The sequence below is a fragment of the Procambarus clarkii genome, chromosome 58 (genome assembly GCF_040958095.1).
Source record: "Procambarus clarkii isolate CNS0578487 chromosome 58, FALCON_Pclarkii_2.0, whole genome shotgun sequence".
Lineage (NCBI taxonomy): Eukaryota > Metazoa > Arthropoda > Malacostraca > Decapoda > Cambaridae > Procambarus > Procambarus clarkii.
In genome coordinates this window covers 11,415,882-11,441,939 of record NC_091207.1, presented here as the reverse complement: position 1 = coordinate 11,441,939, position 26,058 = coordinate 11,415,882, and the positions used below count along the sequence as shown (strand labels likewise).

Sequence of the window (26,058 nt, the reverse complement as noted above, 5' to 3'; positions counted from 1 at the left end):
TGGGACTGTCCTACACAGGCTCGTGGGTGTAGAGGTCTCGTGGGACTGTCCTACACAGGCTCGTGGGTGTAGAGGTCTCGTGGGACTGTCCTACACAGGCTCGTGGGTGTAGAGGCCTCGTGGGACTGGCCTACACAGACTGGTGGGTGTAGAGGTCTCGTGGGACTGTCCTACACAGACTCGTGGGTGTAGAGTGGGTGTAGAGGTCTCGTGGGACTGTCCTACACAGGCTCGTGGGTGTAGAGGTCTCGTGGGACTGGCCTACACAGGCTCGTGGGTGTAGAGGCCTCGTGGGACTGGCCTACACAGACTGGTGGGTGTAGAGGTCTCGTGGGACTGGCCTACACAGACTCGTGGGTGTAGAGTGGGTGTAGAGGTCTCGTGAGACGAGACGGGTGCCGTGGCAGCCTCGACACGGGTAAAAAGCTTCGTTAGTTGGTCGTCGACAGGAGGCCTGGTCGACGACCGGGCCGCGGGGTCGCTGAGCCCCGAAATCACCTTAAGGTAAACACACGATGAGAAATGCGATAAATTATTATATATACTTTAAAGACTCTGAATTCTTTCGTGATATGAGAGACACAGTTAACACTGGTTGAGAGACACAGTTAACACTGGTTGAGAGACGCCACAGTTAACACTGGTTGAGAGACACAGTTAACACTGGTTGAGAGAGACAGTTAACACTGGGTGAGAGACACAGTTAACACTGGGTGAGAGACACAGTTAACACTGGTTGAGAGACACAGTTAACACTGGTTGAGAGACACAGTTAACACTGGTTGAGAGAGACAGTTAACACTGGTTGAGAGACACCACAGTTAACACTGGTTGAGAGACACAGTTAACACTGGTTGAGAGACACACAGTTAACACTGGTTGAGAGACACACAGTTAACACTGGTTGAGAGAGACAGTTAACACTGGTTGAGAGACATAGTTAACACTGGTTGAGAGAGACAGTTAACACTGGTTGAGAGACACTACAGTTAACACTGGTTGAGAGACACAGTTAACACTGGTTGAGAGACACAGTTAACACTGGTTGAGAGAGACAGTTAACACTGGTTGAGAGACACTACAGTTAACACTGGTTGAGAGACACAGTTAACACTGGTTGAGAGACATAGTTAACACTGGTTGAGAGAGACAGTTAACACTGGTTGAGAGACATAGTTAACACTGGTTGAGAGAGACAGTTAACACTGGTTGAGAGACACAGTTAACACTGGTTGAGAGACACACAGTTAACACTGGTTGAGAGACACAGTTAACACTGGTTGAGAGACACAGTTAACACTGGTTGAGAGAGACAGTTAACACTGGTTGAGAGACACAGTTAACACTGGTTGAGAGACACACAGTTAACACTGGTTGAGAGACACACAGTTAACACTGGTTGAGAGACACAGTTAACACTGGTTGAGAGACACTACAGTTAACACTGGTTGAGAGACACAGTTAACACTGGTTGAGAGACACTACAGTTAACACTGGTTGAGAGACACAGTTAACACTGGTTGAGAGACACTACAGTTAACACTGGTTGAGAGACACTACAGTTAACACTGGTTGAGAGACACAGTTAACACTGGTTGAGAGACACAGTTAACACTGGTTGAGAGACACCACAGTTAACACTGGTTGAGAGACACTACAGTTAACACTGGTTGAGAGACACAGTTAACACTGGTTGAGAGACACTACAGTTAACACTGGTTGAGAGACACAGTTAACACTGGTTGAGAGACACAGTTAACACTGGTTGAGAGACACACAGTTAACACTGGTTGAGAGACACAGTTAACACTGGTTGAGAGACACAGTTAACACTGGTTGAGAGACACACAGTTAACACTGGTTGAGAGACACAGTTAACACTGGTTGAGAGACACAGTTAACACTGGTTGAGAGAGACAGTTAACACTGGTTGAGAGACACAGTTAACACTGGTTGAGAGACACACAGTTAACACTGGTTGAGAGACACACAGTTAACACTGGTTGAGAGACACACAGTTAACACTGGTTGAGAGACACACAGTTAACACTGGTTGAGAGACACACAGTTAACACTGGTTGAGAGACACACAGTTAACACTGGTTGAGAGACACAGTTAACACTGGTTGAGAGACACAGTTAACACTGGTTGAGAGACACACAGTTAACACTGGTTGAGAGAGACAGTTAACACTGGTTGAGAGAGACAGTTAACACTGGTTGAGAGACATAGTTAACACTGGTTGAGAGACACCACAGTTAACACTGGTTGAGAGACACAGTTAACACTGGTTGAGAGACACACAGTTAACACTGGTTGAGAGACACAGTTAACACTGGTTGAGAGACACAGTTAACACTGGTTGAGAGACACTACAGTTAACACTGGTTGAGAGACACTACAGTTAACACTGGTTGAGAGACACAGTTAACACTGGTTGAGAGACACAGTTAACACTGGTTGAGAGACACTACAGTTAACACTGGTTGAGAGACACTACAGTTAACACTGGTTGAGAGACACTACAGTTAACACTGGTTGAGAGACACAGTTAACACTGGTTGAGAGACACAGTTAACACTGGTTGAGAGACACAGTTAACACTGGTTGAGAGACACAGTTAACACTGGTTGAGAGACATAGTTAACACTGGTTGAGAGACACAGTTAACACTGGTTGAGAGACACAGTTAACACTGGTTGAGAGACACAGTTAACACTGGTTGAGAGACACTACAGTTAACACTGGTTGAGAGACATAGTTAACACTGGTTGAGAGACACAGTTATCACTGGTTGAGAGACACAGTTAACACTGGTTGAGAGACACAGTTAACACTGGTTGAGAGACACAGTTAACACTGGTTGAGAGACACAGTTAACACTGGTTGAGAGACACAGTTAACACTGGTTGAGAGACACAGTTAACACTGGTTGAGAGACACAGTTAACACTGGTTGAGAGACACTTGCCAGATAAATGGCAGCTTGAGTGATGTTGTCTACAGCAGGCCTCCAGTTGTGTGATTGGTGTGGTGTGAGGGGCAGGTGGGTGACGGTGTTACTGAAGGCTCTCTCACACAGGTTTGTGCTCCATGGTCACAGTTCTACTGGCACCTGTCACGGCCGTCTCTGTCACGCACCGCAGGCACATTAACTTGTTGTGGGAACATGGCTGGTCCAGTACTGTTGAGTAGGTGGTGGTGGTGGTGTTACTGGTAGTAGGTGGTGGTGGTGGTGCTACTGGTAGTAGGTGGTAGTGGTGGTGGTGTTACTGGTAGTAGGTGGTGGTGGTGGTGTTACTGGTAGTAGGTGGTGGTGGTGGTACTGGTAGTAGGTGGTGGTGGTGGTGTTACTGGTAGTAGGTGGTGGTGGTGGTGTTACTGGTAGTAGGTGGTGGTGGTGGTGGTCCTGTTAGTAGGTGGTGGTGGTGGTGTTACTGGTAGTTGGTGGTGGTGGTGGTGTTACTGGTAGTAGGTGGTGGTGGTGGTGCTACTGGTAGTAGGTGGTGGTGGTATTTTTTTGGGGGGGAGGGGGGGCAGAGATATTCCTGGGCGAGCCCTAAGCTTCTGACCTGCGCGGGCCCTAAGCCTCTGGCCTGCGCGGGCCCTAAGCCTCTGGCCTGCGCGGGCCCTAAGCCTCTGGCCTGCGCGGGCCCTAAGCCTCTGGCCTGCGCGGGCCCTAAGCCTCTGGCCTGCGCGGGCCCTAAGCCTCTGGCCTGCGCGGGCCCTAAGCCTCTGGCCTGCGCGGGCCCTAAGCCTCTGGCCTGCGCGGGCCCTAAGCCTCTGGCCTGCGCGGGCCCTAAGCCTCTGGCCTGCGCGGGCCCTAAGCCTCTGGCCTGCGCGGGCCCTAAGCCTCTGGCCTGCGCGGGCCCTAAGCCTCTGGCTGGCCCACTGGGCGGGCCCTAAGCCTCTGGCTGGCCCACTGGGCGGGCCCTAAGCCTCTGGCTGGCCCACTAAGTGTTGCTTGTTTCTGTTTTACTTGGGCGGAGTATGAGTATTAATTACTCGTAAGGTCGCTTCAGTAAGATTTTGCCATATGTGTTTAACAATTTCTTCTGCTCTGTTGAATCTAAGTTGAAATCTTAATGGGTTTGTAAATGTGCACTGTGTTAGATAATGTTCCAGTGGTCTGTTGTGGTTGTAACTGTGTGAAACATTCCATGGGGAACTGTTCTAGGTAATACAAGTCCTACTGAAGGAATAGAAAAACTGACTTCGGAAGCGTATCAAGTCTGTCTGAAACATGTTCCTTTGAGGAAAGCCAGAAAGAGATCCAACGTAGAAAGAGAACGCAGACGACACTATAAACGCAGGGAAAGAATAACGGAACTGCTTATGCAGACACGAATTTCCCGTCAAAGAAGGAATAATTTAAATAGGGAGATTGGAGAAATCGAGCGGAAATTGAAACACTCATATGAAACTGAAGAAAGGCAGTTAGAATAGAAAGCAATTCAGGAAATAAAGAAAAATCCAAAATACTTCTTCACATATGCGAAATCAAAAGCAAAAACCACTGCCAGTATTGGACCTATTCGTACAAGTGAAAGTTCATACACGGAGTATGACAAAGAAATTAGTGAAATCCTGAAAAAGCAGTATGAGGACATGTTTAGTACTTCAATAAACAACATGAAAGTGGAAGAGCCAGACAATTTCTTTATGCGGGATATTCAAACCCCTGTAAATATAACTGATATCAACACGAGCGCACTAGACTTTGAAAGAGAATTTGAAAACATGCCCATGCACTCAGCCCCGGGTCCAGATTCATGGAATTCAATATTTATAAAGAAATGCAAAGTGCCGGTAGCACAGGCACTAAGTATAGTGTGGAGGAAGAGCTTGGACACGGGGGAGATACCAGATGCACTTAAAGCAGCAGACATAGCCCCTCTACACAAGGGAGGGAGCAAAGCATTGGCAAAGAATTATAGACCAGTTGCACTAACGTCCCACATAATAAAAGTATTTGAGAGAGTGATTAGGAGTCAGGTCACCAATTTTATGGAGACCAATGACCTTCACAACCCAGGCCAACATGGATTTCGAGCAGGAAGATCATGCCTCTCACAGCTACTTGATCACTATGACAAAGTCACTGAGGCATTAGAAGAAAAACAGAATGCTGGTGTGATATACACGGACTTCGCAAATGCTTTCGATAAATGTGACCATGGCGTGATAGCACACAAAATGAAGTAAATAGGAATAACCGGTAAAGTAGGACGCAGGATACTCAGTTTTCTGTCAAACAGGACTCGGCGAGTAACAGTCAACCATATAAAATCTAGTCCGAGCGCAGTTAAAAGCTCTGTACCTCAGGGTACAGTCCTTGCACCGCTGCTTTTCCTTATTCTCATATCAGATATAGACAAAAATACAAGTCACAACTTCGTATCATCCTGTGCAGATGACACAAAAATCAGTATGAAAATTACCTCGGCTGAAGACATTGAAAAACTTCAAGCTGATATTAATAAAGTTTTCGACTGGGCATCAGAAAATAACATGATGTTTAACAGTGATAAATTCCAGGTACTCAGGTACCGTAAAAATGAGGACCTTAAACATAATACAGGGTACAAAACACAATCAAATGTGCCCATAGTAGGAAAACAGCATGTCAAGGATTTGGGAATAATGATGTCTGACGACCTAACGTTTAGGGAGCATAACCAAGCAAATATTGCGTCAGCCAGAAAAATGATCGGATGGATTACGAGAACTTTCAAATCTAGGGATCCCATCACAATGGTTGTACTCTTCAAGTCACTTGTGTTGTCCCGTCTTGAGTACTGCTCAGTACTCACTTCCCCCTTTCAGAGCAGGAGAGATTGCTGAAATAGAGGGAATACAGAGAACATATACGGCACGCATAGACGCGATAAAGCACCTAAATTATTGGGATCGTCTCAAAGCCCTCCAAATGTACTCTCAAGAAAGAAAACGAGAGAGATATCAAATAATATACACCTGGAAAATACTGGAGGGCCAGGTCCCAAATCTACACAGGAAAATAACAACGTACTGGAGTGAACGATATGGAAGAAAATGCAAAATAGAACCAGAGAAGAGCAGAGGTGCCATAGACACAATCAGATAACACTGTATAAACATCAGAGGTCCAGTGAAGAGCAGAGGTCCCATAGGCACAATCAGAGAACACTGTATAAACATCAGAGGTCCGCGGTTGTTCAACGTCCTCCCAGCGAGCATAAGAAATATTGCTGGAACAACCGTGGACATCTTCAAGAGGAAACTAGATAGTGTCCTCTAAGGAGTGCCGGACCAAACAGGCTGTGGTGGGTATGTGGGCCTGCGGGCCGCTCCAAGCAACAGCCTAAGGCCGGGCTTGGGGAGTAGAAGAACTCCCAGAACCCCATCAACCAGGTATCAACAACCAGGTGCATTGTGTTAGATAATGTTCCAGTGGTCTGTTGTGGTTGTAACTGTGCACATTGTTAGATAATGTTCCAGTGGTCTGTCGGGCATTTCGCCGCAGTGCTGACATTTCCTCCCATCTTCTGGAACCTGTAAGCCTATTTCCCATGCACATGGGTATCCAAGCCCGATGCGATGTAAGTGTACTTCTGTTGTTCTACTGATGTGGTGGTGGTGATACCTGGTTGATGGGGTTCTGGGAGTTCTTCTACTCCCCAAGCCCGGCCTCAGGCTGTTGCTTGGAGCGGCCCGCAGGCCCACATACCCACCACAGCCCGTTTGGTCCGGCACTCCTTAGAGGACACTATCTAGTTTCCTCTTGAAGATGTCCACGGTTGTTCCGGCAATATTTCTTATGCTCGCTGGGAGGACGTTGAACAACCGCGGACCTCTGATGTTTATACAGTGTTCTCTGATTGTGCCTATGGCACCTCTGCTCTTCACTGGACCTCTGATGTTTATACAGTGTTATCTGATTGTGTCTATGGGACCTCTGCTCTTCACTGGTTCTATTCTGCATTTTCTTCCATATCGTTCACTCCAGTACGTTGTTATTTTACTGTGTAGATTTGGGACCTGGCCCTCCAGTATTTTCCATGTGTATATTATTTGGTATCTCTCTCGTCTCCTTTCTAGTGAGTACATTTGGAGAGCTTTGAGACGATCCCAATAATTTAGGTGTTTTATCTCGTCTATGCGTGCCGTATATGTCCTCTGTATTCCCTCTATTTCAGCAATCTCTCCTGCTCTGAAGGGGAAAGTGAGTACTGAGCAGTACTCAAGACGGGACAACACCAGTGACTTGAAGAGTACAACCATTGTGATGGGATCCCTGGATTTGAAAGTTCTCGTAATCCATCCGATCATTTTTCTGGCTGACGCAATATTTTTTGGTGTTTGTGGTGGTAGTAATACTGGTGGTGGTAGTAGTAGTGGTGGTGGTCGTGGTAGTGGGGGTAGTGGTGGTGGTGATGGTGATAGTGGTAGTGGGGGTAGTGGTGGTGGTGATGGTGATAGTGGTAGTGGTGGTGGTGGTACTAGTAGTAGTAGTAGTGGTGGTGGTGGTGGTACTAGTAGTAGTAGTAGTGGTGGTGGTGGTGGTGGTGGTGGTGGGTATTGATCCAGGTGAGGAGAGTGGTGGGAGGGGAGTGGAGGAGGAGGAGCAGCAGCGCCGACAACCGCCCCGCGCGCAGTTTCCTACACCACCCCCCGCCCTGCCCTGCCCTGCCCTGGCCTGGCCTGCCTTCCAGCCTGCCTCCCAGCCTGCCTCCCAGCCTGCCTTCCAGCCTGCCTCCCACCGTCTTGCTGGGGGAGTGGACGTCGGGCCTGGGCACTGGTGAGGGTGTAGTGTGTGTGGTGAGGGTGTTAGCGGTGCTCTCTGGCTGTGTAGGGCGGCCCGGAGCCTCCCTGTGGTGGAGTGTGTTACTGTGGTGATGGCCAGGCTGTGGCAGCCTTCACCACACCTTGGGTGCTGTGTAGGGCGGCCCTGAGCCTCCCTGTGGTGGAGTGTGTTACTGTGGTGGTGGCCAGGCTGTGGCAGCCTTCACCACACCTTGGGTCGCCACCCACCACCTCACACTACTTCCACCACACATTATATTACAACCACAGTACAACGATCGCCTCCTACATGGTGTGTTAGTGTGCAGGCCCACCACTCCCTGGTATGGTGGGCCCCCAGACAGTGTTGTGGTGGGCCCTCAGACAGTGTTGTGGTGGGCCGTCAGACAGTGTTGTGGTGGGCCCCCAGACAGTGTTGTGGTGGGCCCTCAGACAGTGTTGTGGTGGGCCCTCAGACAGTGTTGTGGTGGGCCCTCAGACAGTGTTGTGGTGGGCCCTCAGACAGTGTTGTGTTGTGGTGGGCCGTCAGACAGTGTTGTGGTGGGCCCTCAGACAGTGTTGTGGTGGGCCCTCAGACAGTGTTGTGTTGTGGTGGGCCGTCAGACAGTGTTGTGGTGGGCCGTCAGACAGTGTTGTGGTGGGCCCTCAGACAGTGTTGTGGTGGGCCCTCAGACAGTGTTGTGGTGGGCCGTCAGACAGTGTTGTGGTGGGCCGTCATACAGTGTTGTTGTGGTGGGCCGTCAGACAGTGTTGTGGTGGGCCCCCAGACAGTGTTGTGGTGGGCCCCCAGACAGTGTTGTGGTGGGCCCCCAGACAATATTGTGGTGGGCCCCCAAACAGTGTTGTGGTGGGCCCTCAGACAGTGTTGTGGTGGGCCCCCAGACAGTGTTGTGGTGGGCCCTCAGACAGTGTTGTGGTGGGACCCCAGACAGTGTTGTGGTGGGACCCCAGACAGTGTTGTGTTGTGGTGGGCCCCCAGACAGTGTTGTGGTGGGCCCTCAGACAGTGTTGTGGTGGGCCCTCAGACAGTGTTGTGGTGGGCCCCCAGACAGTGTTGTGGTGGGCCCTCAGACAGTGTTGTGGTGGGACCCCAGACAGTGTTGTGTTGTGGTGGGCCCCCAGACAGTGTTGTGGTGGGCCCCCAGACAGTGTTGTGTTGTGGTGGGCCCCCAGACAGTGTTGTAGTGTGGTGGGCCCCCAGACAGTGTTGTTGTGTGGTGGGCCCCCAGACAGTGTTGTAGTGTGGTTGGCCCCCAGACAGTGTTGTAGTGTGGTGGGCCCCCAGACAGTGTTGTGTTGTGGTGGGCCCCCAGACAGTGTTGTGTTGTGGTGGGCCCCCAGACAGTGTTGTAGTGTGGTGGGCCCCCAGACAGTGTTGTGGTGGGCCCCCAGACAGTGTTGTAGTGTGGTTGGCCCCCAGACAGTGTTGTAGTGTGGTGGGCCCCCAGACAGTGTTGTGGTGGGCCCTCAGACAGTGTTGTGGTGGGCCCCCAGACAGTGTTGTAGTGTGGTGGGCCCCCAGACAGTGTTGTTGTGTGGTGGGCCCCCAGACAGTGTTGTAGTGTGGTTGGCCCCCAGACAGTGTTGTAGTGTGGTGGGCCCCCAGACAGTGTTGTGTTGTGGTGGGCCCCCAGACAGTGTTGTGTTGTGGTGGGCCCCCAGACAGTGTTGTAGTGTGGTGGGCCCCCAGACAGTGTTGTGGTGGGCCCCCAGACAGTGTTGTAGTGTGGTTGGCCCCCAGACAGTGTTGTAGTGTGGTGGGCCCCCAGACAGTGTTGTGTTGTGGTGGGCCCCCAGACAGTGTTGTAGTGTGGTGGGCCCCCAGACAGTGTTGTGGTGGGCCCCCAGACAGTGTTGTGTTGTGATGGGCCCCCAGACAGTGTTGTAGTGTGGTGGGCCCCCAGACAGTGTTGTGGTGTGGTGGGCCCCCAGACAGTGTTGTGGTGTGGTGGGCCCCCAGACAGTGTTGTGTTGTGGTGGGCCCCCAGACAGTGTTGTGGTGTGCCCCCAGACAGTGTTGTGTTGAGGTGGGCCCCCAGACAGTGTTGTGTTGTGGTGGGCCCCCAGACAGTGTTGTGGTGTGGTGGGCCCCCAGACAGTGTTGTGGTGTGGTGGGCCCCCAGACAGTGTTGTGTTGTGGTGGGCCCCCAGACAGTGTTGTGGTGTGGTGGGCCCCCAGACAGTGTTGTGTTGAGGTGGGCCCCCAGACAGTGTTGTGTTGTGGTGGGCCCCCAGACAGTGTTGTGGTGTGGTGGGCCCCCAGACAGTGTTGTGGTGTGGTGGGCCCCCAGACAGTGTTGTGGTGGGCCCCCAGACAGTGTTGTGTTGTGGTGGGCCCCCAGACAGTGTTGTGTTGTGGTGGGCCCCTAGACAGTGTTGTGGTGGGCCCCCAGACAGTGTTGTGTTGAGGTGGGCCCCCAGACAGTGTTGTGTTGTGGTGGGCCCCCAGATAGGGTTGTGGTGTGGTGGGCCCCCAGACAGTGTTGTGGTGGGCCCCCAGACAGTGTTGTGTTGTGGTGGGCCCCCAGACAGTGTTGTGGTGGCCCCCAGACAGTGTTGAGGTGGGCCCTCAGACAGTGTTGTGGTGTGGTGGGCCCCCAGACAGTGTTGAGGTGGGCCCCCAGACAGTGTTGTGTTGTGGTGGGCCCCCAGACAGTGTTGTGGTGGGCCCCCAGACAGTGTTGTAGTGAGGTGGGCCCCCAGACAGTGTTGAGGTGGGCCCCCAGACAGTGTTGAGGTGGGCCCCCAGACAGTGTTGTGTTGTGGTGGGCCCCCAGACAGTGTTGTGGTGGGCCCCCCAAACAGTGTTGTGGTGGGGTGGGCCCCCAGACAGTGTTGTGGTGGGCCCCCAGACAATGTTGTAGTGTGGTGGGCCCCCAGACAGTGTTGTGTTGTGGTGGGCCCCCAGACAGTGTTGTGGTGGGCCCCCAAACAGTGTTGTGGTGGGCCCCCCAAACAGTGTTGTGGTGGGCCCCCCAAACAGTGTTGTGGTGGTGTGGGAGGGGAGCGTAGTGTTCAACACAGTGTATTTACTGTGGTTGGTGAACTAACCTCCACCACTGTTATAATGTAAATATTAATGATGTATATTATCGTTGTTGCTGAGCACTTGACAAGAATCAAAATATCCCTTAGCCACACCCTGAGGGCACTATAGTGGTCCAGCCACACCCTGAGGGCACTATAGTGGTCCAGCCACACCCTGAGGGCACTATAGTGGTCTAGCCACACCCTGAGGGCACTATAGTGGTCCAGCCACACCCTGAGGGCACTATAGTGGTCCAGCCACACCCTGAGGGCACTATAGTGGACCAGCCACACCCTGAGGGCACTATAGTGGACCAGCCACACCCTGAGGGCACTATAGTGGACCAGCCACACCCTGAGGGCACTATAGTGGACCAGCCACACCCTGAGGGAACTATAGTGGACCAGCCACACCCTGAGGGCACTATAGTGGACCACCCACACCCTGAGGGCACTATAGTGGACCAGACACACCCTGAGGGCACTATAGTGGGCCAGCAACACCCTGAGGGCACTATAGTGGACCAGCCACACCTTGAGGGCACTATAGTAGACCAGCCACACCCTGAGGGCACTACAGTGGACCAGCCACACCCTGAGGGCACTATAGTGGGCCAGCCACACCCTGAGGGCACTATAGTGGATCAGCCACACCCTGAGGGCACTATAGTGGACCAGCCACACCCTGAGGGCACTATAGTGGACCAGCCACACCCTGAGGGCACTATAGTGGGTCAGCCACACCCTGAGGGCACTATAGTGGACCAGCCACACCCTGAGGGCACTATAGTGGACCAGCCACACCCTGAGGGCACTATAGTGGACCAGCCACACCCTGAGGGCACTATAGTGGACCAGCCACACCCTGAGGGCACTATAGTAAACCAGCCACACCCTGAGGGCACTATAGTGGACCAGCCACACCCTGAGGGCACTATAGTGGGTCAGCCACACCCTGAGGGCACTATAGTGGACCAGCCACACCCTGAGGGCACTATAGTGGACCAGCCACGCCCTGAGGGCACTATAGTGGGCCAGCAACACCCTGAGGGCACTATAGTGGACCAGCCACACCTTGAGGGCACTATAGTGGACCAGCCACACCCTGAGGGCACTACAGTGGACCAGCCACACCCTGAGGGCACTATAGTGGGCCAGCCACACCCTGAGGGCACTATAGTGGACCAGCCACACCCTGAGGGCACTATAGTGGACCAGCCACACCCTGAGGGCACTATAGTGGACCAGCCACACCCTGAGGGCACTATAGTGGACCAGCCACACCCTGAGGGCACTATAGTGGACCAGCCACACCCTGAGGGCACTATAGTGGACCAGCCACACCCTGAGGGCACTATAGTGGACCAGCCACACCCTGAGGGCACTATAGTGGACCAGCCACACCCTGAGGGCACTATAGTGGACCAGCCACACCCTGAGGGCACTATAGGGGTCCAGCCACACCCTGAGGGCACTATAGTGGCCCAGCCACACCCTGAGGGCACTATAGTGGGCCAGCCACACCCTGAGGGGCACTATAGTGGGCCAGTCACACCCTGGGGGACACTATAGTGGCCCAGCCACACCCTGAGGGCACTACAGTGGTCCAGCCACACCCTGAGGGCACTATAGTGGGCCAGCCACACCCTGAGGGGCACTATAGTGGGCCAGCAACACCTTGAGGGCACTATAGTGGGCCAGCCACACCCTGAGGGCACTATAGTGGGCCAGCCACACCCTGAGGGGCACTATAGTGGGCCAGCAACACCCTGAGGGGCACTATAGTGGGCCAGCAACACCCTGAGGGCACTATAGTGGGCCAGCCACACCCTGAGGGCACTATAGTGGGCCAGCAACACCCTGAGGGCACTATAGTGGGCCAGCAACACCCTGAGGGCACTATAGTGGGCCAGCCACACCCTGAGGGCACTATAGTGGGCCAGCCACACCCTGAGGTCACTATAGTGGGCCAGCAACACCCTGAGGGCACTATAGTGGTCCAGCCACACCCTGAGGGCACTATAGTGGTCCAGCCACACCCTGAGGGCACTATAGTGGGCCAGCCACACCCTGAGGGCACTATAGTGGGCCAGCCACACCCTGAGGGCACTATAGTGGGCCAGCAACACCCTGAGGGCACTATAGTGGGCCAGCAACACCCTGAGGGCACTATAGTGGGCCAGCCACACCCTGAGGGCACTATAGTGGGCCAGCCACACCCTGAGGGCACTATAGTGGGCCAGCCACACCCTGAGGGCACTATAGTGGGCCAGCCACACCCTGAGGGCACTATAGTGGGCCAGCCACACCCTGAGGGCACTATAGTGGGCCAGCAACACCCTGAGGGCACTATAGTGGGCCAGCAACACCCTGGGGGACACTATAGTGGGCCAGCCACACCCTGAGGGCACTATAGTAAACCAGCCACACCCTGAGGGGCACTATAGTGGCCCAGCCACACCCTGAGGGGCACTATAGTCGCCCAGCAACACCCTGAGGGCACTATAGTGGTCCAGCCACACCTTGAGGGCACTATAGTGGGCCAGCAACACCCTGAGGGCACTATAGTGGTCCAGCCACACCCTGAGGGCACTATAGTGGTCCAGCCACACCCTGAAGGCACTATAGTGGGCCAGCCACACCCTGAGGGCACTATAGTGGGTCAGTGTCCCCTGGGGGACACTATAGTCGGCCAGCCACACCCTGAGGGCACTATAGTGGACCAGCAACACCCTGAGGGCACTATAGTGGGCCAGCAACACCCTGAGGGCACTATAGTGGGCCAGCAACACCCTGAGGGCACTATAGTGGGCCATCAATACCCTGAGGGCACTATAGTGGGCCAGCAACACCCTGAGGGCACTATAGTGGCCCAGCCACACCCTGAGGGCACTATAGTGGGCCAGCAACACCCTGAGGGCACTATAGTGGCCCAGCCACACCCTGAGGGCACTATAGTGGGCCAGCAACACCCTGGGGGACACTATAGTGGGCCAGCCACACCCAGGGACGTGGTGCCTTAAAGCCTCTACTCAACATAAAATATTTTACTTGCTCATATTTGTGCCTGGAATTAATGTACAGCTTTTGAAGAACACTGATTTATCTGTGCAATTAATAAATATATTTGTGTCTTTTTAAAGATGTTGTAATACTAGTGAGGCTGCGAACGCCTTTATATATGTACAACGAACGACATTTTGAGTGGTACAAATTGTGCAGTGAAATATCTTGATGGTGGATCACCAGAGGCGCCACAGGACACATTGTTGTGACACACCCAGGTCCTCCAGCACCAGGTGGTCGGTAGTGGTGTGGAGACCCGCCTGGCGAGGAGGAGAACGGAGGCCAGTTGAGGCGGTTGAGGGGTGACTGAGGTGACGATGTTGACACCCACTCTTGCCCTCACTTGCCACGCCACCTCCACCCCTACAACACCTACAGTAACTACCTGTATCATGTAAGTCTTTGTTTAATGAAACCTTCACAACATGGGATCATACGTACCTTTGAGGTTGTTGTTCTTAGTTGTTTATTATAACTGCGTGTTACCTGGTTGACCAACCCGTCCTCTTAAAAATAACGTCACTTTTGGCTCGTATGCGCGGCACTATGGCCAAATTTGGACGTAATTTAAAATGAAATCGACTCACAAAAGTGACGTTCTGTTCCGTTTTCTATTTGAGTCGTCCGGCGTACGCGCAGAGGTTATAAGAGGACACTTTAAATTCACGTTTTTCATAACGTTTTGAAACTTTATGAGAATTTCCTGCCCACCTAACCTATCAGAGGACCCTTAACTTACTGTTGTTGAAAAAAAAATCCCAAATTTATTTTCATTTTTTTTTTCATTTTCAAATTACGTCCAAATTCGGCCATACGGACAAACGACCAAAAGCGACGTTCTTTTTAAGAGGACAGGTTGCCTTGATGGGGTTCTGGGAGTTCTTCTACTCCCCAAGCCCGGCCCGGGGCCAGGCTTGACTTGTGAGAGTTTGGTCCACCAGGCTGTTGCTTGGAGCGGCCCGCAGGCCCACATATACCTGGTTGATGGGGTTCTGGGAGTTCTTCTACTCCCCAAGCCCGGCCCGAGGCCAGGCTTGACTTGTGAGAGTTTGGTCCACCAGGCTGTTGCTTGGAGCGGCCCGCAGGCCCACATATACCTGGTTGATGGGGTTCTGGGAGTTCTTCTACTCCCCAAGCCCGGCCCGAGGCCAGGCTTGACTTGTGAGAGTTTGGTCCACCAGGCTGTTGCTTGGAGCGGCCCGCAGGCCCACATACCCACCACAGCCCGGTTGGTCCGGCACTCCTTGGAGGAAACAATCTAGTTTCCTCTTGAAGATGTCCACGGTTGTTCCGGCAATATTTCTTATGCTCGCTGGGAGGACGTTGAACAACAGCGGACCTCTGATGTTTATACAGTGCTCTCTGATTGTGCCTATGGCACCTCTGCTCTTCACTGGTTCTATTCTGCATTTTCTTCCATATCGTTCACTCCAGTACGTTTTATTTTACTGTGTAGATTTGGGACCTGGCCCTCCAGTATTTTCCATGTGTATATTATTTGGTATCTCTCTCGTCTCCTTTCTAGTGAGTACATTTGGAGAGCTTTGAGACGATCCCAATAATTTAGGTGTTTTATCGCGTCTATGTAACAAAGGAACAAAGTTTTCGATTGGGCAGCAGAAAATAACATGATGTTTACCAGTGATAAATTCCAGGTACTCCGGTACGGTAAAAATGAGGACCTTAAACATAATACAGGGTACAAAACACAATCAAATGTGCCCATAGTAGGAAAGCAGCATGTAAAGGATTTGGGAATAATGATGTCCGGCGACCTAACGTTTAGGGAGCATAACCAAGCAAATATTGCGGCAGCCAGAAAAATGATAAGATGGATTACGAGAACTTTCAAATCCAGGGATCCCATCACAATGGCTGTACTCTTCAAGTCACTTGTGTTGTCCCGTCTTGAGTACTGCTCAGTACTCACTTCCCCCTTCAGAGCAGGAGAGATTGCTGAAATAGAGGGAATACAGAGAACATATACGGCACGCATAGACGAGATAAAACACCTAAATTATTGGGATCGTCTCAAAGCTCTCCAAATGTACTCACTAGAAAGGAGACGAGAGAGATACCAAATAATATACACATGGAAAATACTGGACGGCCAGGTCCCTAATCTAGACAGTAAAATAACAACGTACTGGAGTGAACGATATGGAAGAAAATGCAGAATAGAACCAGTGAAGAGCAGAGGTGCCATAGGCACAATCAGAGAACACTGTATAAACATCAGAGGTCCGCGGTTGTTCAACACCCTCCCAGCGAGCATAAGAAATATTGCCGGAACAACCGTGGACGTCATTAGTGTCCATGAAACTAGTGACCTGACTTCTGATCACTCTCTCAAATACTTTTATTATGTGGGACGTTAGTGCAACTGGTCTATAATTCTTTGCCAATGCTTTGCTCCCTCCCTTGTGTAGAGGGGCTATGTCTGCTGCTTTAAACACATTTGGTATCTCCCCCGTGTCCAAGCTCTTCCTCCACACTATACTGAGTGCCTGTGCTACCGGCACTTTGCATTTCTTTATAAATATTAAAACGTGTTTGAGACCGAATTTGTACTTCAGCACATAAAGTCAGTAGTTCTATTCATTCAATGGGATTTCTATTACTTACAAGAGGCTCCCATTGAATGTTCGTAAGATCCCTGTTTATTTCTTCCCAATCTCTCGTTTTATTAATACAATTAAATTGATTGAATAACCTTCGCGCTTGATAATTTGTTTAGACCTACCTGGAGCATACCTACCTGGAGCATACCTGGAGCATACTTAGAGCATACCTGGAGCATACTTAGAGCATACTTAGAACATACCTGGAGCGTACTTGGAGCATACCTGGAGCATACTTAGAGCATACCTGGAGCATACTTAGAGCATACCTGGAGCATACTTAGAGCATACTTGGTGCATATCTGGAGCATACTTAGAGCATACCTGGAGCATACTTAGAGCATACCTGGAGCATACTTAGAGCATACCTGGAGGATGCCTGGAGCATACCTGGAGTATACTTGGAACATGCTTGGAGCATACTTGGAGCATACCTGGAGCATAATTGGAGCATGCTTGGAGCATCCCTGGAGCATACCTGGAGCATGCTTGGAGCATACTTATAGCATACCTGGAGCATACTTAGAGCATACCTGGAGCATACTTAGAGCATACCTGGAGCATACTTAGAGCATACCTGGAGCATACTTAGAGCATACTTAGAGCATACCTGGAGGATGCCTGGAGCATAATTGGAGCATGCTTGGAGCATACCTGGTGGATGCCTGGAGCATACCTGGTGGATGCCTGGAGCATAATTGGAGCATGCTTGGAGCATACTTGGCTCATACTTGGAGCATACTTGGCTCATACCTGGAGCATGCTTGGAGCATACTTGGAGCATACTTAGAGCATACCTGGAGCATACTTGGAGCATACTTGGCTCATACCTGGAGCATACTTGGAGGATGCTTGGAGCATACCTGGAGCATTCTTGGAGCATACCTGGAGCATACCTGGAGCATACTTGAATACCGGGAGAACAATAAAGAAGTATTGACGAACATCGGGATATAAATAATGTAATAAAAAAGGTAAAAAAATGTCTCGAGTGACATTATTGAATAAAGAAAAAGATTATCAAAGTTATCCCTAAGAAGCAGAGGCGAGAGAGTGGGCACTCGGCAGAAAACAGAATGTATTTCATTTTGTGCATAAACTCAAGCGTTTCTGCCTTCCATGTGTGTGGCCAAGACACACAATGTTCTAGGTAACACAGAGCAGAGAACTTACATATTGGGACCTATTGTAACAGAGTGTTACTGGCCATGTTAGGCCAGTGTGGTGCACACGGTGACTGGTGGACATCTGTTACTGCCCATTTTGGCCCTGGTTGATACCTGGTTGATGGGGTTCTGGGAGTTCTTCTACTCCCCAAGCCCGGCCCGAGGCCAGGCTTGACTTGTGAGAGTTTGGTCCACCAGGCTGTTGCTTGGAGCGGCCCGCAGGCCCACATATACCTGGTTGATGGGGTTCTGGGAGTTCTTCTACTCCCCAAGCCCGGCCCGAGGCCAGGCTTGACTTGTGAGAGTTTGGTCCACCAGACTGTTGCTTGGAGCGGCCCGCAGGCCCACATATACCTGGTTGATGGGGTTCTGGGAGTTCTTCTACTCCCCAAGCCCGGCCCGAGGCCAGGCTTGACTTGTGAGAGTTTGGTCCACCAGGCTGTTGCTTGGAGCGGCCCGCAGGCCCACATATACCTGGTTGATGGGGTTCTGGGAGTTCTTCTACTCCCCAAGCCCGGCCCGAGGCCAGGCTTGACTTGTGAGAGTTTGGTCCACCAGGCTGTTGCTTGGAGCGGCCCGCAGGCCCACATATACCTGGTTGATGGGGTTCTGGGAGTTCTTCTACTCCCCAAGCCCGGCCGGAGGCCAGGCTTGACTTGTGAGAGTTTGGTCCACCAGGCTGTTGCTTGGAGCGGCCCGCAGGCCCACATATACCTGGTTGATGGGGTTCTGGGAGTTCTTCTACTCCCCAAGCCCGTCCCGAGGCCAGGCTTGACTTGTGAGAGTTTGGTCCACCAGGCTGTTGCTTGGAGCGGCCCGCAGGCCCACATATACCTGGTTGATGGGGTTCTGGGAGTTCTTCTACTCCCCAAGCCCGGCCCGAGGCCAGGCTTGACTTGTGAGAGTTTGGTCCACCAGGCTGTTGCTTGGAGCGGCCCGCAGGCCCACATATACCTGGTTGATGGGGTTCTGGGAGTTCTTCTACTCCCCAAGCCCGGCCGGAGGCCAGGCTTGACTTGTGAGAGTTTGGTCCACCAGGCTGTTGCTTGGAGCGGCCCGCAGGCCCACATATACCTGGTTGATGGGGTTCTGGGAGTTCTTCTACTCCCCAAGCCCGGCCCGAGGCCAGGCTTGACTTGTGAGAGTTTGGTCCACCAGGCTGTTGCTTGGAGCGGCCTCTTGTCTAATGTAATGACTCCCGACCTATTTGCTCTTACCACATCTACTAGGCCATCTGCTGACTATCCCCAGGATGCAACTCATAACACCTATCTAACATATTTGCTGCTAGGTGAACAGGTTCATCAGGCAAAAGGTAACGTTGCCCAAATGGTTGTGTCGTGGCGCTTGGAGATGAAGGTAAGACATGTCCCAGACAGCGCCGTGGGGCGACTCCATGAATATATTACAAGTCACAGCAGTACCTGTGCCGCCATCACCAGGCCAAATTGTCCACCACAGAACTGAGAACCAAAGGTGCATTAATTGTCGTCTTAACGGGGCTTGATGAGATCTCTTGAGACCTTGAGGTTATCTTGAGATGATTTCGGAGCTTTAGTGTCCCCGCGGCCCGGTCCTCGACCAGGCCTCCACCCCCAGGAAGCAGCCCGTGACACCTGATTAACTCCCAGGTACCTATTTTTACTGCTAGGTAACAGGGGCATAGGGTGAAAGAAACTCTGCCCATTGTTTCTCGCCGGCGCCCGGGATCGAACCCGGGACCACAGGATGACAAGTCCAGCGTGCTGTCCGCTCGGCCGACCGGCTCCCAGTCTACCAGATCAATGAAGTTGTTGTGGGGTGGTGGATGTTTGAGGAGCAGTTAGCTTCCTACCCACCACTAGCTTCATCACATGAGTGAGTGTGTAGACGGCCATCATACACCAACACACACCACTAGCTTCATCACATGAGTGAGTGTGTAGACGACCATCATGCACCAACACACACCACTAGCTTCATCACATGAGTGAGTGTGTAGACGGCCATCATGCACCAACACACACCGCTCTTAACAACGTAAAGGTAAAAAATAGCACAACACGATCTATTAAATGTCTCCATTGACGTCATGTATCGGTGCATGTGTCTAGTGTAGGTTGACGGAGCCTTGGGGGGAGGGGGGGGGGGGCAGTGCATGTGTCTAGTGTAGGTTGACGGAGCCTTGGGGGAGGGGGGGGGCAGCCTCACCCCACTCACCAACATGATACATGGGGAAGGGGGGCGGAGGTGGCGTAGGCCAGGCACAGTCGGCCCAAGTACCACACATTAAGATATATCGGCATCTTAAGTGCCCCCCTCCCCGGTGATATGCAGGGAGTCTGAAACATAATCAAAGCGTGAGTTCCCGTAGTTTTTCATGTGTACTCCCGCCGTTTACCCGCGGCTCAACATTCTGGTTTACTGCCACTATGAACGTGAAGTGATTCAAGTGGCAAAATGGCATTTTCAGAGAGAGAGAGAGAGAGAGAGAGAGAGAGAGAGAGAGAGAGAGAGAGAGAGAGAGAGAGAGAGAGAGAGAGAGAGAGAGAGAGAGAGGAAAATGATGGGGGAGAGGGAAGGGGGAGGGACAAAGAGATGGGGGGACAAGGGTGTGGATGGGTGAGGAGGGACAAAACGGAGAGGGGGGGGGGGACTACGGCAAGGGTGGGGGGAGGGGGGGAGAACAGTAGGGGAGAGTGGTAGACCCGGACACCGCTGGAGATCCAATTTTGTCTATTAAAAGACGATCAATCCATGAAAGTGGGTTTACAATCTGGCTTATTTAGTTATGATGATGAATATATTCTTCTAATTTATAGTTCATGTTTGCAGCAGGACCGGAGTCCTGAAATTCCATATTGATGAAGAATTGCAAAAAATCATGATCACAGGCCTTAATATTATTTAGAGACCGAGCCTAGATACTGCTACTATTCCAGATATACTTCAAACAACGGAGATCCCGCCACTACACAAACAAGGTAGACAAACAAACGTAAAAAATTACAGTCCAATCGCACTAGCATCACACATCATAAAAATATTTGAGTACTAAGAAGTAAGATCACAAATTACATGGAATCACAGCATCTCCATAACCCCGGACAACATGGTTTCAGAACAAGGCGCTCTTGCCTGTCGCAGTTGCTGGACCACTATGCAACCCGTTCTCGCAAATTTAATAAGTCAATATTGACTTATTAACTACGTGCATAGGTGATATACTAAACATAATAGATACCCTTAAAAAGATTCATAGAAAACACCGACCTTACCTAACCTTGTTAGTATCTTAAGATAAGCATCTTATTGCTTCGTAATTACAATTATTACTTAACCTATACCTATTATAGGTTAGGTAATAATTGTAATTACGAAGCAATAAGATGCTTATCTTAAGATACTAACAAGGTTAGGTAAGGTCGGTGTTTTCTATGAATCTTTTTAAGGGTATCTATTATGTTTAGTATATCACCTATGCACGTAGTTAATAAGTCAATATTGACTTATTAAATTTGCGAGAACGGGTTGCACTATGATATGGCATTAGATGCTATGGAAGACAAACAAAACGCTCATATAATTCACACTGATTTCACGACAGTTTTCGAGAAATGTGGTCATGGTGTTATTGCACACAAAATGTGCTTACAAGGAGTTACTGGCAAAGTTCGAAGATGGATCTTAATCTTAACTGACTAACAGAAGCTAATGTATGCTAGTCAATAAAATAAAATCCGGACCATCAGCCGTGAAGAACTCAGTCCCCCAGGGTACTGTGCTTGCTCCAGTGCTCAGTCCCCCAGGGTACTGTGCTTGCTCCAGTACTCAGTCCCCCAGGGTACTGTGCTTGCTCCAGTGCTCAGTCCCCCAGGGTATTGTGCTTGCTCCAGTACTCAGTCCCCCAGGGTACTGTGCTTGCTCCAGTGCTCAGTCCCCCAGGGTACTGTGCTTGCTCCAGTACAGTCCCCCAGGGTACTGTGCTTGCTCCAGTACTCAGTCCCCCAGGGTACTGTGCTTGCTCCAGTACTCAGTCCCCCAGGGTACTGTGCTTGCTCCAGTGCTCAGTCCCCCAGGGTACTGTGTTTGCTCCAGTACTCAGTCCCCCAGGGTACTGTGTTTGCTCCAGTACTCAGTCCCCCAGGGTACTGTGCTTGCTCCAGTACTCAGTCCCCCAGGGTACTGTGCTTGCTCCAGTACTCAGTCCCCCAGGGTACTGTGCTTGCTCCAGTGCTCAGTCCCCCAGGGTACTGTGCTTGCTCCAGTGCTCAGTCCCCCAGGGTACTGTGCTTGCTCCAGTGCTCAGTCCCCCAGGGTACTGTGCTTGCTCCAGTGCTCAGTCCCCCAGGGTACTGTGCTTGCTCCAGTGCTCAGTCCCCCAGGGTACTGTGCTTGCTCCAGTGCTCAGTCCCCCAGGGTACTGTGCTTGCTCCAGTGCTCAGTCCCCCAGGGTACTGTGCTTGCTCCAGTGCTCAGTCCCCCAGGGTACTGTGCTTGCTCCAGTGCTCAGTCCCCCAGGGTACTGTGCTTGCTCCAGTACTCAGTCCCCCAGGGTACTGTGCTTGCTCCAGTGCTCAGTCCCCCAGGGTACTGTGCTTGCTCCAGTACTCAGTCCCCCAGGGTACTGTGCTTGCTCCAGTACTCAGTCCCCCAGGGTACTGTGCTTGCTCCAGTGCTCAGTCCCCCAGGGTACTGTGCTTGCTCCAGTGCTCAGTCCCCCAGGGTACTGTGCTTGCTCCAGTACTCAGTCCCCCAGGGTACTGTGCTTGCTCCAGTACTCAGTCCCCCAGGGTACTGTGCTTGCTCCAGTGCTCAGTCCCCCAGGGTACTGTGCTTGCTCCAGTGCTCAGTCCCCCAGGGTACTGTGCTTGCTCCAGTACTCAGTCCCCCAGGGTACTGTGCTTGCTCCAGTGCTCAGTCCCCCAGGGTACTGTGCTTGCTCCAGTACTCAGTCCCCCAGGGTACTGTGCTTGCTCCAGTGCTCAGTCCCCCAGGGTACTGTGCTTGCTCCAGTACTCAGTCCCCCAGGGTACTGTGCTTGCTCCAGTACTCAGTCCCCCAGGGTACTGTGCTTGCTCCAGTGCTCAGTCCCCCAGGGTACTGTGCTTGCTCCAGTGCTCAGTCCCCCAGGGTACTGTGCTTGCTCCAGTACTCAGTCCCCCAGGGTACTGTGCTTGCTCCAGTGCTCAGTCCCCCAGGGTACTGTGCTTGCTCCAGTACTCAGTCCCCCAGGGTACTGTGCTTGCTCCAGTACTCAGTCCCCCAGGGTACTGTGCTTGCTCCAGTACTCAGTCCCCCAGGGTACTGTGCTTGCTCCAGTACTCAGTCCCCCAGGGTACTGTGCTTGCTCCAGTACTCTTCCTCATCCTCATATCGAAAACAGATAAGGACACAACCTATAGTACTGTATCATCCTTTGTAGATGACTCTAGGATTTTTATGAGCCTTGGCAACATAGAGGACACAGCAAACCTCCAATATGATGTTAAAGGGATGTTTCAATGGGTCACAGAAAGTTATATCATGTTTAATCAAGATAAGTTCCCAATGCTGCACTATATAAAAAACGAAAATATCAAAATATTAACCACATAATGCAAAAAAAACAGCGTAAAGGATCTGGGTATACTCATGTCGGAAGACCTTACCTTTAAAGAACACAATAAAGTAGCCGTCACAACTGCAAGAAAAATGACACGTTGGATAACAAGAACTTTTCACACTAGAGATGCTATACCGATGATGATACTTTTCAAAACGCTTGTGCTCTCTAGAGTGGAGTACTGCTGCACAATGACAGCACCTTTCAAAGCTGGAGAAATTGCTGACCTGGAGAGCGTGCAGAGATCCTTTACTGCTAGAATCCACTCAGTAAAACATCTAAACTATTGGGACCGACTAAAGAGCCTAAATCTGTATTCTCTTGAGCGCAGGCGGGAGAGATACATAATAATTTACACTTGGAAAATATTAGAGGGGCTGGTCCCAAACCTGCACACAGAAATAACATCACATTAGACCAGGAGGCATGGCAGGATGTGCAGAATACCCCCGTTGAAGAGCAGAGGTGCAACAGGTACTCTGAGAGAGAACTCTATCAACATCAGAGGCCCGAGACTGTTCAACACGCTTCCTCTACACATAAGGGACATAACTGGCAGACCCCTCACAGTGTTCAAGAGAGAACTATCAACATCAGAGGCCCGAGACTGTTCAACACGCTTCCAATATCCTGGTTGATCCTGGTTGATGGGGTTCTGGGAGTTCTTCTACTCCCCAAACCCGGCCCGAGGCCAGGCTTGACTTGTGAGAGTTTGGTCCACCAGGCTGTTGCTTGGAGCGGCCCGCAGGCCCACATACCCACCACAGCCTGGTTGGTCCGGCACTCCTTGGAGTCGAGCATTGTATAGTAGAGTATTGTGTTCATAACAGCATTGTATATATTAGTAGATCATTGTATACTTGTATACCTCAACCAGGTATACACTAGCAGATCATTGTATACACAAGTAGAGCGGGGTGTATATACTAGTAGATAATAGTATATGCTAGTAGATCATTGTATATACTGTTACGGTGCCCTCTCCTATTTCTTTCGTTTGCCGGCTTAAAGAGTCATATCAGCTCTCCCTACTGATTCTCTGAGGTTCAGGGAGTCTAATGATATATGTGGCGACCAGACCGGCTGCCATTTTATGGAAGGAGGTTATATTATAAGTTGTAAATAAAGGAAAATTGGCGCCCTGTTATAAAATGAAACAGTATCCCCTACGGCAGATGTGACCTTGTGGAAGGGACACTATGCCAATCGCGGATTGGCCGACGTAGGTCGCGGGCGACAAATCAGGGCCCGCCATGACGTCACCGAGTGCCCCGGGCGGCGCCAACGTCAGAGTTGTACTGACCGTGGAAGCGACAGGACGCGCCTCGGTCTGCTCTCAAGGATTGGAGGCTCTGCAAGCCTTGTTCAGTGGATTGAGCTGGCCTTCGTTGCCCACCATAGTTATTGGAGACCCTGCGCTTCTGGGAAGCCAAAGAGGAACCAAGTTCAGTGAGCAGAGAAGTGCCCAAACTTGGAAAATAGTCGGCGACGACGCTGGGCGGCGCCGCTGGCTGGACGTTGAGGTCTGGAAGGTGGGCGAGCAAGCTAGCTGTGACTGGGGTCACATCCACTGAGAATCTTGGAAGGACGACACAGTGCCTAGGACAAGGAGCGACGCCCTGTGGGAGAGGCGAGTGTGGGGAAAAATAGTGATTAGCTCAGCGCCCATCGATGAACCAGGATTGGGGCAGCTGAACCTCAGGGATTGGAACGGCGACGACGCGAAGGCTTCACGACACCTGAGGACCTGTGGAACGCCCTGGATCGTCGAGGATCGACCCAAGGAAGCGTGGGACCATCACACCATCGAGGGACAGGCGTCGTGAGCCAGGAGTGTAAGGTAGATCATTTTTCCCTCCCATTACCCCTTGTATGAGTAGGCTAGTTAGGCCACAATATTTACTTGTGTATGTGGCAGCAAGACTTTATTGCTTTAATGGTAGAATAGGCTGCAATGCAGCTTGTGTCCAGGACTGTCAGAGAGGACAGTGTGTATGGATGGCAGGACAGTGAAGAAGAGGTGCCGACGTGGTGAAGAGGCCCTCCTGTGAGAGTGTGAGACTCCTGTCTTCCTGCCCAGTTGAAGGAGAGTTGGAGGTCGTGGAAGAAGAGGCTGACGATCTCCAGACTCATCATCCATATTCCATATTCATGTATTACTTGTGATTGTGTGTGTGTGTTCATGTAATTTGCGTCAGTAAATCCACACATTTTATTACTGTGTTTGAGTGTGCCTCCATTTGTGATATTTCTCTATGAGCATACATTTCTGGCTACAAACGATATATGATACACCCACTGAACTGCATTGCTGGGGTGCAGATATAATAACCCAGCTGGCGACCTTGCTAAGAGGAAGATAGAGAAGACAGGCGGGAAAGGAGTTCCTGCAACCTTTTTTTTTGTCTGGCAGGCAAGACTCAGGGAGGTTATGGTTATAGGTAAGCCTGAGTCTTCCTTCACTCCCCCACGGGTCTAGGCCGGAACTGTTAGCAGCAGTTTCCCCGTGGTTGACTGAAGGGCTTCCAGGGTGAATCAGTGGCACCCCTTTGTGGTGGAAGCAAAGACCTGCGGAGGGGGGCATTGTTGGTCCTATCTTGTGTGACCAAGGAGACTCCGGTGAATCCAGGGAGTCGGAGGGGCTGAGTATTTGGGCCCTTTGAGCCCCTAGCAGCCGAGTGTTAGCAGAGCCCCGGACCGCCCACCCCCACGTGACAAGAGAACTGGCGACCTCGCCAGGATTCGAACCCCAGTAGCCAAGAACTGGGAACTTCGCCAGGAAGCGCGGATCAAGCTACAGTGTGGACCA

At 51.5% G+C, this 26,058-nt stretch overlaps 1 protein-coding gene across 5 annotated transcripts in view; it reads left to right on the top strand.

Moving 5' to 3' along the window:
* The window catches only part of LOC123767975 (actin remodeling regulator NHS), a 478,645-nt gene that overhangs the window by 324,933 nt on the left and 127,654 nt on the right, over positions 1 to 26,058 (top strand). The window contains exon 1 of one of the 5 annotated variants that reach the window (XM_045758207.2): positions 13,960 to 14,272. The exons of the other annotated variants lie outside the window; for them this stretch is intronic. The gene's annotated coding sequence lies outside the window, so the exon portion shown is untranslated. Of the gene's footprint in view, positions 1 to 13,959; positions 14,273 to 26,058 lie in introns of those variants that run through there. 5 annotated transcript variants of the gene reach the window in all.